This window comes from Pezoporus wallicus, unplaced genomic scaffold (genome assembly GCF_028554395.1).
Source record: "Pezoporus wallicus isolate ANWC-B61680 ecotype Strahan unplaced genomic scaffold, APGP_CSIRO_Pwel_v1 contig_7835, whole genome shotgun sequence".
NCBI classification, from domain to species: Eukaryota; Metazoa; Chordata; class Aves; order Psittaciformes; family Psittacidae; genus Pezoporus; species Pezoporus wallicus.
The window spans coordinates 1,101,692-1,120,423 of NW_026636866.1; the positions used below are offsets into that span (position 1 = coordinate 1,101,692).

At 39.7% G+C, this 18,732-nt stretch overlaps 1 long non-coding RNA gene across 3 annotated transcripts in view; it reads right to left on the reverse strand.

Annotated features, from left to right (window-relative positions):
- Nucleotides 1-17: 17 nt before the first annotated feature.
- Nucleotides 18-18,732, reverse strand: part of LOC130595309 (uncharacterized) — a 31,530-nt gene continuing 12,815 nt past the window's right edge. For all 3 annotated transcript variants that reach the window (XR_008971295.1, XR_008971293.1, XR_008971294.1), the window contains 4 exons: nt 14,669-15,030; nt 10,079-10,151; nt 1,449-1,644; nt 18-284 (listed from right to left, as the gene is read on the reverse strand). This is a non-coding gene — a long non-coding RNA (uncharacterized LOC130595309). The remainder of the gene's footprint in view (nt 285-1,448; nt 1,645-10,078; nt 10,152-14,668; nt 15,031-18,732) is intronic.

Sequence of the window (18,732 nt, forward strand, 5' to 3'; positions counted from 1 at the left end):
GATGATAGCTCAGAAGCATTAAAAGGGAAAAGAATGAGGTGAATAGAGGCAGTGGGAGTATAAGTGAGAAATAGTTGCATTTTACATTCTACAGAGCACACTGTTTAAAACCAAATTAAGGAAACAGGGAAGGGGATCATTTGCCCCATAATTTGATCCTTCAGCTCACATAGTGCCCTTGTAGTCTGCTGTTTTTTCTTCCAACCTTCTCAGCTACTTTTCCCACTTCCCTTTACAATTGTGTTCAGATTCATTCAAGGATTTAGTCTTCTCAGTCGGATATCCTATAGTGAACAGAAAGTGGAAGTAAAATCTCAGATATGTAATAAAGCATATCCCAAAGAAAACTGGAGAGAGTGGGTGTGCAATGTGCCTTTACCATCTGCACTACTCTTGCATGCTACAGTGCCATTTGGAGCACAGGGGTACTTCCCAATGTTGTGACCCGTCTCCCACGTGGATGTACAAACACAGCCACTTGCAGAGTTACGCAATTTCATGGAGGCGTTTGGGAGTTTTGGGTTTTAGATACTACCCTCACTGCACTGCGTAGCTTAAGAACAGAAAAGCACAGTTGTTGGCACAATTTGGAGCACGTGACTCAAATTAATCTCTTGGATTTATCTTGCTATTGACCCTATGATTTAAGCCACAGAAACTGTAGTGGATTATAGACGGGATGTTCCAACACAACTGAAACAAGTCGACACTAGATGACAGGCATTCATATTTGCCACACAAAGGGTTTCTGCTGGTTTATGCATAGGTCCAGCTGTATTTTATGATTTTATTTTTTCTTTTCCTCAATTAGCATTTATGTTTTGCCAACAACTCTCTACAGCAGGACTACTTTGGTGGGACTACTTAGCAAGATTACTTAGGTGGTAAAATAGACAAGATTCCAACCCCAGTCTGGACCATGACCCAGACCACTCCAGGATCCTTTGCATAGTGCTGCTACTTGCATTTCTCTGGGAGAGTCTGTATTTCTTCACAGTTATATCAGGTCCTTAGGAAAAACAATTGCACACTACCACAACAGTCAGCACAGCCCACTGCTGCCCTTCTGGTCTGGCAGAGCCAAAGTCAGTGCTGTCTGTGCCTGTTAGAACAGGTATCCTGATGTAGAACAGCCCCTGGTGTAGAACAGATGTCTTTTAAAAGCTATTTGTCCCAGCTGACACACACTTTGGAAATACAATCAGGTAGTGCAACTGATCTGCTTTTTCAGAATAACAGTTTTCTTACTAGTGTGGGAGCTAGTTCAACACGGTCCCACAGAAAATTAGCCCAGCTACTGTTCTAAACATGCAGATGGCTGGAAAAATACTGGGGCTTTTGCTGCCCAAGTACTTAGACCACTTTAATATCCAACAGGTTCTGTGATGTAGGTGGGACTGTGGATATAACATGCATCCGAATTCACAGCAACCCAAACTTTGACTCACCATTTAAGCCTGTGTAAGTTCTTCCATGGAGTAAGTTCTTTACATGGAGGTAAAACAAACAAATCACCACTGTTTAACAATGAAGTGAGTGCTTGTACTTTCAACATATTTCTGTTTTCAACTCAGTCTCCTCCTATAGCTGGGTCTGAGCTGCACGAGCTCTCATAGAAAATGTCCTTCATGATTCATTGTGTTACTAGGGAGGGAAAAATATGTTGAGAGGAACATTTAGTGCTGTATAATTCAACTGAGAAACAAATTCAGAACAAGCAGTTACAATTAGCAGATATTGTTATTGCCAAGATCTTAACATTTCATAACCAGACATAATTAAAAGAGCAGTGTAGGTGCCTGGCATCCCGCTTCATTTAGTTCAAAGCCTTTTCCCTGAATCTAAATTCTAGAAGCAGCAGAGGAACAGCACTCATTATCCAAGGGGAACCCATGTTGTTCAGCCCTCATCAACGCATTGCATCTCTTTTTAAGCTTCTAATTGCTACTCTGATGCAGCAACAACTCCTACGGTATAGTGAAGGGACACGCAAAACCCCTCATCATGCGGCTTTATTTGGGGAAGTTGATAGATACTCTGCTCTGACACCAGAGTGTGGCAGAGTCACATGAAAACACAACACAGGACCCTTCCAATTACTGGTCTGACTTGGAACCAAAACACAGCGAATGGGTTTTGATCAAGGACTAAATGCAAATTTCCTATGATGTTGGAATTGCACTGACGGGCTAAGACCTTTGCTTTGACCTAACTCACTTCTATAGGGATTCTGCAGATTGTTTCATATTCTCACTGCAGCCCTTGTACCTCCCGGCTGTTCTCCAGCTGTTTCTCCTCTTTGACTTTCCCCAGTTTCTCTGGTAGGGAAGAATTACATAAGATGGATATATTATTATTTCAGTAATGAACTCTCATTAATTTTGCAGGTTCGGTATTTTATTATTTCCACTTACCATTAGATCACCTAAAATTTGCTTGTCATCCCACTTTTTTATAAATAGTAGTGACTGGATGCAGACTCCAGACTGCCAGAGTTGCCAGGTTTATTCTTTAAGCCATATAAGCTCACTGGAGGCAATAGTACACTATTCTAGGGTGCAAAAAAAACTGCAAAAAAATTCACTAAGTGGACTACATATCCTCTGCATAAATTACAGTAGAAGTATTTAAAACTTGCATTGGTCTATATTTTTATTTCAAACATACCCAAACAGCATTCTGCAGTTATCTTGAACAATTAAGCACATGTACTGACAGAAATTACCCTCTGATTTTACTTATAATGAAAGATATTTTCCCCCATTCTTTTTGTTCAGAAAATTATTTTAATACATTGCAGTAATCTATAAATAATGATTCAAATCTTGAAGGTCAAGGAACTGAAAAGTATAGCACATTCCCTGTAGGAGATGTGCTCCCGGAAGGAGCATTAGAAAGTTTTTACTTCAACAAGTAATAAATTATTAGCCACATGTTAAACTGATAAAAGGCTGATATAATACTCATGTTTCCTAAATGGAATCTGGTTTCTGCATGGTAAAATCTAGATATTGAAACACATTTTACTGAAAGTATTGAATTTCTTCTGAACTACTTTGCTTCTGTAGCAACAGCTTATCTGAGCTGAAGGAGGCTCTGACCAGTTCCCTGAGTCCTAGCCATGGCACAATACCTGGCAAAGCCGTAAGAAAGAGAACAAGGTTGTGAATACATGATGTACTCAATATGCCCACTGGGTTCTCTGCTGGCCTCTGGCACAGGACATTAAACTGTATTTTCCAAGCAGGCACAGCACAGAGACGGAGCTGAATGCTCTTCTTTCCCAGCATGCAGCTCCATCAAGGTCTACAGAATTCCCCAGCTACTTTGGGCAAACCAATTGTTGCATACAGGCTGAAGATCTTGTTGAGAAGCTTCAGTTCTTGGTTTCAATATTAGGATGCAAGCTCATACTCTAGGTTACTTTATGTATTTTTTTCTGGATTACTAAAACTGTACTCATGGGGAAAAGATGATGAAGGGAAACAACTAAGCCATTTTCCTTCCCCATGTGTTCCTATCTTTACCATTGTACTTCCAACAGAAGCTAGTTCTCAAGAAAACTTATTTTCTCCAAAGTTTAGTGTTTCTGTAGTTTCCTTATGCCAGTGTCTGAGCTCCATGAAAGGCTCACACAGAAGAGAAAAAAGCCCAACCCAAAGCTACTTCACTTTGAGATCTGCATTCGGAATAGTACCAAAGCAGCTCATGTAAAGATCTGGGTATGGATTGTCAGCACCAAGAAGTGTTTGAGGAGCACTTTAGCAGAATATAACAGTAGATTCAGCAAGAGGGATAAAAATCCAACTCAGATTTCATTATTTCCATACTCAATTCCTGCCATATCTACACAGTTGTAAAAATCAAACACGTCTACAAGGGAAGGACTGTAGAAGACCCTTAGGGTATTTCACTTCTGAAAGTTATAGTCTGTTATATCATCAGCAATATGTGCCATAACTAAGTAATAAAACATAATCATCCTGAAACAAACACTTAGAATTTTAAGTCTCCATTGAAAAGGTCTACTGCTTCATGACTGACAATTGTGTTTAAATGAATACATTAGGACTTAAAGTATTAGTATAGAACTCCATGCATGCATATAATAAAGTCACAATATCTTATGAAATTTCCTGCTTGCTAGTTCTGGCATTCAGTCATTAGTCAGCTAGACACTAACTACAAGACAACATGTTTTATCTCAGCTACTTCAAAATAATTTCTTTTCATCAGCTCCCAGGGAACTGTGACTGTTCTCAGAATGGAGTTATACAGAATTTCTCTTCTGCTTAAACTTAAAGCAGATGATGAGGCACAATTTATATTGACCTTTCAGGGCAATGAAGCTCTCACAATGCCTCTGTGAGAATCCAATGATGTTTCACTTCATTTCAGACAAACAGCAGAATAATTTGCCCTTAACTCCACATTCAGATGCACAATGCTTCCCACATAGACAGGACGGAGACCAAGTACATCCTAGTTCCATCGCAGCTTTTGTTTCTGCCTGCCCACTTTGAACCCCACATCAGGATCTGTTGCTTTGCTACACAAAAATTCATCTCATTAAAGAGTTTTCTTACTGAAATTCATAACCTTAAAGGTACTGTATGACAAATACTGAAGATAATTGGACCGCACTCATGAATAGAGACTACTCATAAAACAAAGGGAGTGCTTTCATGTCCTTCCATCAACAGGTCTTCTACTGTCTTTTTAGTGTCTTACACGGTATTTTAAGAAAAACCCCATTAAAAATTTCTAATTAAAATTTCACTTGCAAGTCACTGTTTTTGAAATATCTTCACCAGAACAACAAAGCAGGTAACAAAAAACTTTATGCCCTGAGGTTCTACTTCTCAAAATTATATATATTTCATTGGTCTGACGTTTTACTTTTTGCCCAGCTAGCCTGAAGCTGTCCAAACTGCCTAGTTCCACACCAAATTAGTTAGAGCCTCTCTAACTCTGAGGGACTTAGCTGAGAATTTCACAAAAATCAGCTCAAAGACAAGACAACAAACTCCAGGAAATTTCAAAGCTTCAGAGAAAGGAAAGAGCTATGAGCTACTCATGATTAAAAGCATAAAATATTACACAGTTCAGCAAATAACTTGAATAAACTTGAATAGGCTCATACAGCACAATTACTATGTTTTTGCAGGATATTTTTAGGAAAAAGACGGTAAAACCATAAAGGTTTGCCTATCTGTAATTCTGAGTCTGATACATAGCTTCATGCCTTGAATGGTGCTTGCAGGAGTACAGTCATTTCCAGAGATGATAAAAATAATGCTATCAGCTCATTACGATGTAAGCACGCACACTTAAACAAACTAAACTACTTTCATACTGATACAAAGATACCTAAGGGAAACTGAAGGTCAAATAGATTTATGGCATAAGTGATTCAGAGATTGCAAAGTGTTCTACCAGAATTTAAAACTGCGTCTTGTCTACACAATTTTGCATTTCTGAGTAAAACTGTAACCAAGGGTCTGTCGGAGTTATTACACAAGCAGCACAAAAACACCCCCCAAAACCAACAAACAACAAAACCCACAGAAATGCATTTCAAGAGCAAGAATATTGTAAAGAAGACTACACAGAACAAAAGATAAATCGGTTTCAGATTATCTCCCCAGAGATCAAAATATGTCAGCAGCACGGGTTTGGAGGTCTTTAATCACTGTTTGTTGAAGTAACAGCAAATTAAGGGCCCATTTTTGCAGCTTGTTGTGAGTTGCTAAGTGCCTATGGCTTTTCGACAGTCTAGAGAGACTGAATCACCCAGTATACTGAAAACTCTAAGAAGTGCAACTAAATATTACGATAAGGTAGTTAAATTTTATACTTGACTATATTTTAATTTCACTGAAGTAACACAAATTCTGATTGGTATTAGAAAAGACCTCTATGTTTCACACTGCCTGCTTCTGTACCTCAGCTTCAGATACCAAAGGCAAAAGAAAACAAAAAGCAGCACAGATGTGTTGTAAATCAGTATCACTCTTCAAATCCATACACTTAATGCAATTTACCACAGTTAAGAATAAGGCTGTAAGCACTTCTAAATTGCTGCAATGCATTCACTGTCATTCTCTTCCTTCACCAAGTGATTCTGAAATGTAAAAAAGTCAATCAGAAAGCTGAAGACAAAGATCAACCTTCCTCTTATCACCAATGGTAACCAACACTTCAGGATCCCCAGGTTTGTTGGACTGTGATCTCTGTGACCTGCTGGCAAGAACTGCAAACCCAGACACAAACACAAGCCTTAGTATTTCCATGCTTGTCTATGCTTCTATCACTGTATGCTGTAGTTTTATGTATACACTGATCTTCCTAAAAACACTTGGGATGTTGCCATGACCATTCCAAGCACTCTCCAAACCAGCTACATCAAACACTCCCAAACACCCACATTTCCAAAAGGGAAGGAGCGTCATAAGACCCTTAGAGACATCCAGTGTGGCTGATTCTGGGTGGGAAACTGGAAGAGAAGGAATGTGGCTCTTGATTAATCCCATTTCCAGTAGGGCCACCAAAGGCTCTCTAATGCCAAGGAATATCCCAACCTGTAAAACATTATTAGGCAAATGTTGTGCTGTTGTGTGTGAACACACTCCAATTAAAACTACAATGAGGTGCTGAACCTGCTCCTTAAGGGCATGCTCACTTGAGAGAAGCTGACGTTGTCACAGCTCTTTACTCAACCCTGACTAAAAGGCAGCACTGAGGACTGACGATATTTATGCAACTCTCTCATTTTATTCAGAGAGCAAGATCAACCAGCCAAAAAGCCTTGGAGCACCCTGTACATAACAAGTCAGCAGTAGCACTCATTGCTCCTGCTTTCCTGCTGAATAATCAAGCTGGTATTAATTCGGGAAGTTTTTCTCTTCCAAGATGTGGTGGGTAAGTCAAGAGGCTTCAAAGCTGAGGACTCTGAAGAGAGTTTAACTCTGCTAAAATTTATGCATGGAAATTGTCCCAAGGAACTGTATTTGCATGACTGGGTCTCATGAGATAGCAGGGAAGCAGGTCTAGGGGAACAAGTACTAATGGAGCTTTTCCCTCAGCAAATCTGTGGGTTTCCCTGTGAGAAATTACTCCAATTACCACAGCTCACTGATTGCCACAGATACAGTTTCTTCTTTCTTTCTCTCCATTCATGCCTTTTGTGCTGCATGGGCCAATCCATCTTTTATTCACAGGCTCTGAGATGATCAGTAAATTCACTGTGCCATGGCAGATAGATTTCAAGCTAACATCTCCCCAGCTGTCACCTGCAGTTACATATGTGAGCAGTGAAGTGCCCCTCTAACACTGCATTGGCCTCCCTTCCCAACACGGTCCCTCAGTGTACTTCTACTGACTGAAGAAAATCATTGAAGCATCATCTTACCAGCCCCTCATGGCAGGCGGATGGAACTAGATGATCCTAAGGTTCTTTCCAACCCAAACCATTCTATGACCCTATATGCACCAAATGTCCAGATGAGTTTAACTGAATCTGCAGGAACACCACTTCGGTCTTGAGCCAGTATTAAGATATCAGTGTTCAGGATTTTATCCCACTCTTCCAGTCCATCAATAAAGTGAAGCACACATGGATGGATGATGTGCGAACTCCTCAGGGGCTGTGCTCCAGCTCTGTTCCAGACAGATCTGAGCCTAAGACTAGCTGCCAAACAGGACTTCCAAAGTCAAGCCACTGTGCGAGTCCCTTCTTATTTAACATCTCTGTTTTGTTACTGCCTTCTGAGAAACATTTTGTATTAACACAGTGCAGCTTTACGATACACTTCTAATGCTGATATCCAAATTATAACACTAAGCTGAAAAAAAAGAAAATGCTCCAGTGATTCAGCTCTATTGATTCTGGGATCTCTGTCTCGTCAACATATAACTACCAAATCAGGGTTTAATTAACCTGACACTGGTAGCTCATAGAGATGCTTCCAGCCTAAATCCCCCAGCAGACAATGAGCATTCTGCCTCAAAACCACAGACTGGTTTGGGTTGGAAGGGACCTTAAAGCTCACCCAGTTCCAACCCCTGCCTGGGCAGGGACCCCTTCCACTAGAGCAGCTTGCTCCAAGCCCCTGTGTCCAACCTGGTCTTGAACACTGCCAGGGATGGGGCAGCCACAGCTTCTCTGGGCACCCTGTGCCAGCGCCTCGGCACCCTCACAGGGAAGAACTTCTGCCTTATATTTGACCTAAATCTACCTCCCTTCAGTTTAAAGCCCTCTTGTCCTACCATTACCTGTTGCTTTCCAAGCTAAAACATCAGCCCATTTATAATTATCAGTGATGATTCGCATCATACAATGCCAATTCAGCATGACCAAGTCTCCCACCTTGCCCCAAACTTTCTGAAAGTTAAGTCCCCACCTCAAAAGCACTTTGTAAAGGCCCTGCGCTGAATCCGGGTCTACCCTGGGTGCTCTTCCAAAGGTTCTGACGCACACCTTCAGTCCGACAGCCATCTAGTGGTACCTGCACTACTCTGCAAGGTAAACGAGCAGCTAATGCAGTGCTTAGATAGATGGGTCCTCGTCTTGCAGAGATGGAAGTTGTTCTGGGAGAATGTACTTACATCCTTTATTTATTTACCCCTATCCTATAAAAAAAAAAATTACTGTGTATTCCTGCACATTAAACACATCACCAGAATGCTGTTCGTGGCTTCTTATGGTTGCCACCTTCCATGCATCCTGCCCCCTGAGGTGAGGTGAGATAACAGGGCTAACACTGCTGCTTCCTTCAGACCAATGGTGCTGCAGGACCCCCCTCCTTCCTGCAGCCAGGCTTCTCTTCCTCTCTAGAGGGAAACGAAGCATGGGGTATTCCTGCTGTCTTCCTGCACTGCTGCCCTATGGATGGTTGCTCCAGGACATATACAAGGTATACAAGTGATTCAGCCATGGATGGCAGACACTGAAGATGCTATTCTAGCCTTAGGCAACACAGTATGGCAGTGATTTTTACAACTGCCTTTAGCTGCTGCATACTCCTCCTCAGTGCACCTCTTATCCCTCCCCTGCTTTCAATCATGCATCTTGTACAACTCAATGACAATTGTCAGATTCCTTCTGCGGACTAAGCTCCTTGTTACACTAATTTCCAGCTGACTCAAAGGGACTTCTGTAACAAATACAACCTGAGCTTTTCTAGTTCCTTTCTCAGTTACGATCCTTTCATATTCTAAATGCTCAGATTTACCCTGCCTGTCCACAATCACGTAGAGGTCTTTGTAATGTTTTTGTCTTCATATATCCCTTCTCTAATCTCCTTTTACCTGAGCCTTGTTCCCACCAGAAGTAATGAAAGCAAAACCACATCTGTGAGATACTTTGCATGACAAAGTTACAGAAACCCACATAACACTGAGAACATTTCTAAGCTCAGCAGACCATGGCAGTCATTCCTGACTATAGACATAATTTACTACGAGACATAATATAGACACAAAGGCTTGAGACTTTACAGGTGCTGCATTGCCCTGAGGTTCTGAGAACTGTGAAATTAAAAGTAAGATATCTTGGGCAACTTAGCATGAAGGCAAGAAGATTGAAAATTAACATTAAGTTTTATTTAGGTTTACCCAGAAGTCAGGAATGTATTCTAGTGTTAAGGGAAGAAAAAAGGCAAAAGAAGATTTAAGGAGTCAGCATGAGTACTCAGAGTCAGGTATGATTATTCCATATATTACAAGCAACGCAAAGAAAACCAACTGCCTCTGATGTGTGCCTTTAGCTGCACGTGTAGGGGTTAATTCATAGTAGATAGATTGACACAGTTCAGTGGAACTCCTGATTGCCAAAAGCATGATTTGACCCCAGAATACAGTAACTTGTCAAACAACTATCCAAGTGGCATCAGGCAGATTGCTCAGCCCAGGGTTCCTATTGGAAAGAAATGCTGTAAACAAGATTTGAAGGAACACAAGCTCTGGTGAGCTACAAAGACAGTGGCAATGGCAGATCCCAGCATACTGGACTTCACGCCTTCTTTTCGTCTACTTCTAATATGTTCAAGCCCTAACCTAATTAAACACCTCAGCTTACCTCAGCAGAAATGCCTTGTAGAGAACTTGTATGCAATGTTTTCCTCCAGCACTCAGAAGGGATACAAGAAGCCCTACAACCAATAAATAAAACAAGAGAAACTAGTTCTACCTTTACCAGTTGACAGAGAAACCCCCCTTACATCCTCCAGCCTCAGTTCCAACAGCGGATAATCTTATGACTGCCAGCATGCTGACCACTCAGCCCCAGGCATCTGAACCTTACATGAGGCCCAAGCTGCTGCTGTTCCTCAGCATTTATAATGATCCAAGCTTGCCTTTAGCCCCAAGCCTGATTAGTTAACAACAAATTATTTGCTTACTGCGGTTCTATGTCTCTTTGTGAAGTTCTGCAAGCAACCAAAAGAAAGAAGAGAAAGGGAAAAGCTCTAGCTGGCACATATACAAACACATATCTTGAAGTGGAAGATAATATCCTTAGGGAGGAAAAAATGAGACATTGATTTTCCCATGACACAGCGCAGCAGAAGAACACAGTGTTATGCACTCTAAAAAACTCAGCTTTTTTGCTTCCATTATAAAAGGCAGCAGGTTTTGTCATGGACCTTATACCAGCTCCTTTCACAGTTCAGATGCATCAGTCACAGAAAGCTCTCAGAACAGACCTTCCTTCACAAAGAATTCACAGTAAAAAAAGCAAACAGACTTGATTAGTGGTGTGTGCCTTTCCAGATTGAAAGCTCTAACTAATAGCTCAAAAGTTACCTGGGAGCTCCTGGTGAAACAAATTACTTCTTTCTTTTTATGTATCAGAGGAAGTGAACCAAATTACAGAAGTATTAAAAATCATGCTAATATTTTGTCATTTACAATTGCAAATATAGTGTGTGCAAGCATACAAAAAAAGCAAACAAATTACTCCTGACCCCTCTGAAACTTGGAAAGGTAGGTGGGAAGGAAACATAACAAAATGAATTGATCTTTAGACGTCAGCCTTTTCTCTGCAGATAAAGCTCAGCTGAAATTAAACAGAAGTAAACAAGATTAAAAAACCTAACCAAAAAAACCAAAAGAATTCAAGTTAGTAATGTAAAAGCACTAGGAAAATAGGGAATATTGAAAATGAGCTTGTACCTTTACATTGGCAAAAGATTAAATGCCATGTTTAAAAGACTTCAGTTCATTGTGTTGTATTACATTAAATTTATTTTTGACAATGGCTTGGTTTTACATTGAGTAGTGTGATATCCAATGCTATTTTAAGAACAGCATAAATTTCTTAATTATCCTTGAACACAGTTGTTATTACTGTACCATGTTACATTGACAGGCACACATAAATATGATTCCATTGAACTGGGAGCCCCCAAATACATGATTTTGATCATCTGGTCTGGCTTATAGACTTTTTCTTCACAGTAAGCCCTAAGATGACTACTTATCACTAGTTATCTAGAGGTCCAGCAACATTGTATACTGAGTGTATTACCCGTAGAAAGAATTAAGATGTCTGCTCAAATAGTTCACAGTCAATGCAAAAGGTAAAGGAAGAAGAATGATTTATTATGAACATTTTCCATGTGTCTTCAGAGCTTCACATTTTTATGTAATGTTCTTATTTTCAGCCATCTATTTTTAAATGTCTCAGCAGGATGTGCTAGCAAGTGAGCCAGTGGGAAGTGCTGAAGGAGGCAAATTAAAAAGAGAAAAATGAAGCCCAGTGGACAAGGTTAAGAAGGCAAGTCTTAACATGCACAGGGAGCTGGGCTGGAACACGTACAGTGTAGGAGAGCTGTCTCATTGCCAAAAAAACACTTTTGAAATATGGCTTTAATTGTAGCCCTAATGCTTGTCATCACCAGGTCTCATTTATTTTCACTACTGCCCCAACTTGCCTGTGAAGCATCAAGGCCACATCTTGTGTGGCAAGCACCCAACAAAACAATGTGACTACTTCCCCTCCCTCCTGACAGCAGTAAATATACAGTAAGGTTAACAGTAGAAGCGTTGTGTTCATTAGTACTATTTAAGAAGTAAATTTTCCCAACTTCAGGAACATTGCAAAATCATTAATCACATTATTGACAACAAGTGAAAAGTCAAACTCTGGGAGAGCATCATACAAGACTTCCAGAAATTGCAGCTAAAAGCCAAAGCTGACAGCTGACTTAACGTTATAAAGCTCAGTCCTGACCCAACTCTCTAATTCTCTGCTCTTTACGTATTAATGTATTGGAAAAGCCCCTCAGCTGTTTCAGTATCACATACCAAGCATGAAGCAGCACAGCAGGTCCAAGAACAGCAGCTTACAGTATGCACCTCAGTCTGATGAGGCATTTGGTGTCGGCCTACTAGTTTTTAAACTGACTTAAAATTACCTTTTGGACAGTTTGTGTGATCACTGCTATGGAACCTGGAATTTTTTTAATGCAGAAAGTGAGTAGAAAGTGGCAGATTAGGAATACGTTTCTTGAACCAGCATAATACTACTGAAATGCCTTTAAGAGAAATTGCTGATATGACATTTCTGTCACAAACTGTCTTCAAAAAATACCTTCCTCAAATCAACAAAAAGTACTAGTGATATTTTGCAAATTTTTTCTATTTATAGATTTTTGGTCGGTTGGTTTTTACCATACAGCTGTTTTTTGTCCCCAGACAATTAAAATTGTTGATTTATGTGCAGCTAGATCAGATCTTTCAACATAAACACCACCTGTAATTAACAAGTTTCCTTTTCTTACTTGTTTACTGATGAAGTGGAAGGGCAGAACTTTGGTCTACTCTAAGAGAATATAAAATGAAACCCAGTAAGGACTGGCTATCTAACACTGAGGATGCCTGAAAAACCCGAGAACACTGTGATTAGGAAGTTCACTGAAAAAAAAACAAAACATAAAATTGAGGAGACAAACCCCCTCCACACATTTCTTTTTCTTTTCCCTGTAACAGCACAAATTTTAACATAAGCTTTTATCTGGCAGCAGTAAAACATGAATTATTTCTTAGGCTGAACTATCACTACATGTTTCATAAGGATTAACTAGCATGTTATTAGAGTAGTCAGTGATTCAGAATGCCAGAAGACTGGAAGATTAAACAAAAGCTAATCTCTGGAAAAGTAGGACAAAATGCTTTGTTTCTCTTTCAGGAAAAAGAATTCACAGCATGCAGGTTCCCAAAAGCTGGCTTCTCCCTCTCTGAATTGGTAAGACAAAGTTTTTCTCAACCACAATACTTCCTCATCTACCTGTCCCAGAGGAATGCAGCTTTCAATAACTGTGTTACAAAACATGATGGATCGGGAAGGAAAAAGTGTTGTTCATGTTTTTGACAGCTTAGCACTAGTAATAATGAATTTTTCTATGAATCAGGCAACTCTTATTGCACTGCGGGTCAGAGTCAACACAAAGGTTGACATGTCAGGTTGCTGCTAAGTTTGAAGAGGTATTCAGCAAACCACTGAGAAACAAAATGCTGTGAAAAACGTTTTAAAGAAAACTACTGGCAGAATCAACATTTACTTTAACCTGAATACACAGTATAAAGCATATTTAAGTTCCCATCAGAGACTTATCAGCTGTAGGACACATTCTAAGAGAATAAGGAGATCAGTTTGACACATCGTGTTGTACCAAAAGTCCCTTACTACAAGGACTGTTGCTTTCACAGAACTGCAAGTGCTGCCAACCTTCAATTATTCTCAGAAAAGAATAACAGCTAGAGTTTTGGATGAAAAACCTGAAATCAAATTATTAGGGGTTATAAGAAGTGCCTCTTTATTCTCTTCTTGTGCTTTCATGATGGTATGTAAATTTAATCCAAAGCAGCTGCGTGTCCAAGTCTTAGCTTTTAGAACTCTGTTTATAAATGTCAAAACAATGTACTATCATCATATTGATGGAAAAGTTTATATCCAGGTTATCCTTGACTAGGCAGCAATGTCACATTCTTCAAAAGATAGATGAGTTTTCATTCAGCATGACATTTAAGTAATGTTAACTGTTCATATGAGAAAGATGGTGAATTTAGAGTCAACCTCCTAATACTGCTCTGCATTAGGTTTGTCTTTTATGTTTAACTATTACACTTTTAGCAGCATCTCTCACCAACTTCTACATTGGAAATATCAGTGGCAATCAATCAGGACTCTGATAAACAGGTAAAAGATAACAATGACACAGTTCTTGGTAACATAAGACATAAACAGAGAGCAATGGATATGCCTCCTACACAATACTTAAGATTTTCAAAGGTGGCTTCAGTTTTTTTTACATTTTAAAGACATTTTAAAGAGAGTTTTAGTATTTAAAGGACCTTTAACAGCTATCAATAAAAATATCCAGGAATTTAGTGCTCAACTTATGCAGAAAATTATGAAAATGGTCTAAAATAGCCTTTGAAATGTCCAAATATCTTCAGTAGCTCTGGAAAATATCTAGTATCACAACAGAGAAAGGTCACGTATTAAGTAGCTCTCTTGTACACTTCTATTAAATGATCTCCTGAACTAGAAGAATCTTCCCATCCAAGTGTAAATTGCCCAGGAATAGCAGTTGCACAAATACTGCAGCTCCTGGGAGGATTTATCCAGGGGTGAGTGAAGCTTTTAAACATTTGCAATTCATACCTGAGTGATCTCTTACTTCCCTCCAGGCTCCCTCTTACAGTCATGTTCTGCTGAGAGACCCAATTAAACAGATGCAGCTGCCGAAATTAGTTCTCTTAACGGTAATGCATCAGTTCATGCCTCTCCTTGGGATCAAAGGCACCTCAGAGGGAACAGCTCCCTGACAGCTGGAAATGAAGCTCCTGCTCATCTGCTCCGGGGTCAGACCTTTCCTGCGGCAAGGTCTGGACCCAGCAGTTGGTATTGGGCACTTTTTGCCTTCAAAGATGCTCTGATGTGGATGGAATGATCTGCTAAGAAACTGGAAGCAGCAGGGCTGGGTTGTGAGGTCTGCTCAGTGCCTCCCATTCAGTTGAACTATGCTGGAAAATAAAAGAACCAACTTAAGACTTCCTGAATTAATATTTCTTGTCAGCCTTGCAGCGCACAGTTGGCTATCCTTTGAGACTGAAACTCGGCATAGATTGACAAGACAGAGATAGTGGTATCTTGCAGGAGAAAAATGTTAAGACTACTTGCCAGAAATAAGGTACATGAAACATTCACCTCAATTAGGCAAATTATAAGAAGATCAAAAACTCTTCTTCCTTTCCTAGGTTTTGCTTTTCTCCCCATCTCCTGTGTATTCCACTTATGGAACCTGATTTAATGTTCCCTTGTACCTCTTCTCAAGAAATATGAACCAAATCAGTGTTCAGTAAACCCATAAAAGCCCTCTTACTGATCCATAGTTTCAGCCAGGTCTTGTGTTAAGCACTGCTAAATGTGGGAGTGTGAGCTAGCTTTAAACTTGTAAGACTCCAGGCTAGCAGCTAGTACAGAATGTTTATCAATCAGATCATATATTCACTTACTGGCTTGTTCTGTTCCCACAAGTTCCTCTATCCAGTCCCTTAAAATCAGAATAACCACTTCTCAGAAATTAATAAAGTTTCTACAGTTTCAGATCTTGCAGTTAAAAATTAACTGTTATCAGTGTTACAATATTTAGCATCTGCTGCAAGTCAGTCCTGGCTAGTTATCAGCTCTTCTACGGCTCCCTAATGATTATCTTTGAGAGGGAGAGGCAAGGACAAACTATATTATATCCTCAGTGAGATAATTCAGCTCATGCTGGCAGGCAGACCTGGCAAATGTTTCTCTTGAGTAGACATTTTTGATGGACGTTGCCACAGTGACACTTGCCAAAGCAGCATCTGTAAAAGAATAAGGGATGAGCACATCTGTGCCCATGTTCTGGGCAGGCCAGATGAAAAAAAGGAATGAAGAAGAACTTAGCAGATGTTACTGTTTGCAAACAGCCATTTTGGAGGATTAATAGCTCCTGTAGCCTGAATAAAATGGCAGAGTTGGTGGGGTTTTTTCTCCCACTGGAAAATAACTTTCCTAACTGACCCAAAATTGGAAGGTGGAAGATGTGTTCAGCCTTACATGCATCTTTCCAATTTCAGTGAATTCCACCTTGAAATCAAAGGTAGACACAGCACCATTTCCAGGGTGTTTTGGCCAAAATGCAAACAAAATGAAAAATGCCGATATTTGATAGGTAGGGCCTAGATCCTGCCACACATATGTCAAAAAACACACAGTGGGAAATTTTTATTCACATTCACAGATGCATATTCCCAAAATGTGTGTTTGCAGTGACTTGCGGAAAATCTAAGGAAATGTCTATTACTTCTCAGGAGCTGGCATTCTGTGATTCAGATTTGGCTTCCTGCCTGCTCGGTTACTTAAATTTTCACTAAATAATCATTTTTGGTTGACACTGATTCCATTGTATTTTATATTCTAGGCTTACCATTCACTTGAATAAAGAAGCTGAGGAATTGACTGTTGATGTCAAGAATTATGAAGAGAGGTAGCTAAGTGTTCTGTTAACTAAGCACACAAGGCAGAGTTATGCTCTGAGACAGATGGAAATTAAAAGAATGCAGAATCTGGAGAATTTTATGATCTTCTTACTAAACATAAATTAGTCATGAAAAATCATTTTCTACATACTGACTTACAGGTACCTGAAAACTTAGGCTTGAAAATAGGGATGATATTTTCAGAGACATAGTAATTGTCCTTTCTCAAATCAGCTTGTTTCTCTATACATTAACAGTTCCTGGGTGGGCAGTTTTTTATCCTGAAAACATTGCTGCATTTCCATATGGTTAAATGCCATGAGAAGTTTACATCCCAAGTTGTAACGACTGGTTGGGATCTTAAAACACACAGTAGGACAGCTGTCAACCAGGAATGCCTAGCATAGCCTGGAGAAGAGGAAAGTATGGGCAAAAACCAGTAACACATACCTCCCCCAAAACCAAACACAGTCATACACAACCAGTAGCTTTTGGAGATGAATCTAACCAATGTGCCATATCCACATGGAAGTAAATGGTAGAATTGGAGGATGCCTTGTCCAGTGCTCCCATTTAGGTTAGTAATTGGGGTCCCAAATGATCATAATTTCCCCTCGTAACTTGTATCCTTTGTATTAGAAAGGCTGAACTACTGCTTATAACTGTTACTCAGGCTGAGGTGCATTAAAAAGCTTAGAGTGAAAGGGCATCAGAAATCAAGAAACCTGACTTTTATTCTCTGCATTTGTCAAAGGTCATAACAACAGGGTTATTCTGTACTCAGGCTACTAAAAGGACACAGAAAAAATTAGTTCCATAGTTGTGAATGACTGATTACTCTCCTTGGTTTCTAATTTTGTGTTAGCAAATATCTCAGTTTCCGGTCTTAAGGTGGCAAAATAAATCATGATATAATTATACCTTGTCAGTGTTTCAGTGGAAAAAAATGCATGAATTTATTATTTCTGAACAGCAGTCTTATAATAACAGAAGCCTGAGGTTTACCAAATTAAACAAACAAATTAACTTCTATCCATGCATTTGAGTCCAGATTAAAAGGACTAAACTCAGATTTTAAAACTGACCTGCCTCATTCAGGAAGAGGAGCAGGCTACTGCTTATAGACACAAGGATCATGCAGCAGAATAAGCACTTGCAAGTTTGGAAGGCAGCTAGTTTCAAGCTATCAAATACATCAAGCCAAACTGTACATTGAAGCATTGTATCTACTGTCAATAAATATTAATTATTTTAAACGATTAAAGAATTTGTAAAATTCTTTTGTAAAGCCAATACTTGGAACTCAAGGTAGTGAATTTATGCTGTAAGCTACCTGATTTTTGGCTGTCAGGCTAAAAACCTGTCTGGAGAGAAGTCAAAGGCTGAGATTCATTAGAATTCCAGAGCAAGACTGCCATGACAGATTGGACATAAACCCTGCGAAAGAAGAGAAAATCACTTAATGGTATGTGATAATTCTGCATGTTTCTAGTTAGAAAAGTAATTTCCTTGTAACCTCATCACTGTGTAGCTTCAGAGATGCCTTCCTCTTCTTTTCTTTTTCTTAGGCACACAGGTAGCGTGAATAAATAGGAGCTAGCCTCAGCCTGTGTGTAGAAGCAGAAAAGTGCAATTTGGAAAAGCTGAATTAGCTTAATCACTTTTGATTTACCCAAGCAAAAGCATGAAGACTTGATCCTGAATTCATCCTCAGATGCAAGAGGCCAAAAATTCCCTTGATCACTTTCCTACTCACCCTGTTGCTAGAAAAACTGGGCCTTATTCAACAGCTATGACAGATAGTAAGCTAGCTATCTGAGTTAATGCATAGTCACTCAGTAAGAACGGGACTCTGCTTGGCAGGAATCATGACCCAGACCCATAACAGCACTTAATGTCACCAGTCACCTAAATTTACTGTGATAAATGGAATATTTCATTGGGTCCTTAATGATTTCTATTATGAGAGTATAAAAGGCAGGGACCTGAAAAACCTAAATCTCACATCACTGCTATTTGAATAATAGCTCTGCTCCCTGTTTGCCTGGCAGGCAGGGTGAGGTGCACAGAGCAGCACATGGCAAGCCCTCGCCACATTTCTTTTCGCTAACTCATTTTAATCAAGCAACACTTGACCTGGGAGACATTCATGTTACATCTGGCATATCATCAGAAAGCAAAGGGAACTGCAGCTTGATGAAGCTGGAGTCC